Genomic DNA, 1578 nt, shown 5'->3' with positions numbered 1-1578 from the left:
TGTGGCTGGTCTTACTTTGCATATGTGGCCAGTCTAAATTTATTGCATTAAATATGTAACATGTGGCAAGGGCCTAACTGTATTAATTCTTCATAGAGCTAGCTTTTCCTGATTGGTTTTGCAGGTTGACTTTTCCCATCTGAGTTGCTGTGATTTCCTGTGCCGTTTTGTTTAATTCATTATGGAAGTCTAGCTGGTTGCTTGTGTGTGCACTGTGTGGCAATGAGGCACTGAAGTATGTAAATAATTTCACAGTATGGTTCCTGTTACTTAGAAATATGCTGCAATCAAACCCCAAATCTGAGCACTACTAAATACTGGGGAAGTTTCAAACCAGATCCAATAATTAGGAACCTCCAAATATTTTAATGGTTAGAAATGCATAGGAAAGAACATGACTGGAAGTCAATGGAACACCTGAGTGATAATGGGAATTATTTACTGTGAGATACGTGAATGTGTTCAGTCTATATGTGTGAATCTAAAGTTACTGCTAATAGCAATGAATGTATAGTTTTACTTTATGTTTATAATATATTCTGTGCTTGCCAGTCTGGCAGGACTCTTTCCCACACTTGTGGCTTGTGTTATTTATTTATGAATGCCCTTGCATAAACATAACATTTAGTATGAATGATAACTAAATATAATTGTAGATTAATTTACAAAAAACGTTTTATACACCTACTGACCCAGTACTTTAATTGTACAGATACAAATATACAAATTTTAAAAGGGAAGCAAGTCTATCTGCCCTTTTCTTAATACTTCTATATATTTTTGCTTGTATTCCTTCTCTATAACTGGCTTTACACTCCTCTGTCTATGTCACTATAGATCAATTAACTTTATCTTCAGTTAATTATGGACTCACTCATGATATGTCATTATAGTGGGATGTCAGTTTACATCATATAGTCTTTATTTCCCTCAGGTCAACTTGTCCCACAGGGAACAACATAACTCAGCAAATAGCAGTGGCATCACCAACAAGGGGTTAACTCACAGTCTAGGATCTTTTCCCAGACCCTGAGAGGGCAACTCCGGCTCTGTGCTGCTTCAGCACCACAGTCTTCCTTCTTTCTCTCTGAAGCGAGTTCTCTGGCTCACTCCTACAGCCTCTGGCTCCACAATACACAGTTATCTCAAACCTTCTGGTCTTTTCCCAGACCCTGGCTTGGTGGTGCACCTGCCAGCCATACAGTCTTCCCTCTCTCTTCCTCTGTTCTGTTGGCTCCTTTTCCTGGGAGCCTTTTAACTTCATTCAGGTTGGTTCATCCTTAACAGCTGACCCAATCTTCCAGGCAAGCCAGACAATCATTTTCCTACTGGCTGCAGACCTGAGGCATGTAGCCTGCTACAGTCCTACAGTTAAGAATGTACATTCTAATAGTTTTATATAACATATTATAATTGCTTACTTTCTCTTCTGGACCACTGGTCATCTAGAATATAGCTACTGGTAATTAAACTTTAGAGTCACTTATTCCAAATTCCTTAGCCAAAAGACTTCTATGAAAGAACTCTAGAATGGTGTCACTTGAGTCAAAACCAGACAAACTCTTATATATATATATA

The 1578-nt window shown here is 38.3% G+C and overlaps 1 protein-coding gene across 2 annotated transcripts in view; it reads left to right on the top strand.

Annotated features, from left to right (window-relative positions):
- Positions 1–1578, top strand: part of MAMDC2 (MAM domain containing 2) — a 157844-nt gene that overhangs the window by 154350 nt on the left and 1916 nt on the right. The gene's annotated exons all lie outside the window — the stretch shown is intronic.

The sequence above is a fragment of the Gavialis gangeticus genome, unplaced genomic scaffold (genome assembly GCF_001723915.1).
Source record: "Gavialis gangeticus isolate Ggan-Ray unplaced genomic scaffold, GavGan_comp1, whole genome shotgun sequence".
NCBI classification, from domain to species: Eukaryota; Metazoa; Chordata; order Crocodylia; family Gavialidae; genus Gavialis; species Gavialis gangeticus.
The sequence above is the reverse complement of the archived record's forward strand: the minus strand, read 5'-3'. Positions and strand labels throughout refer to the sequence as shown.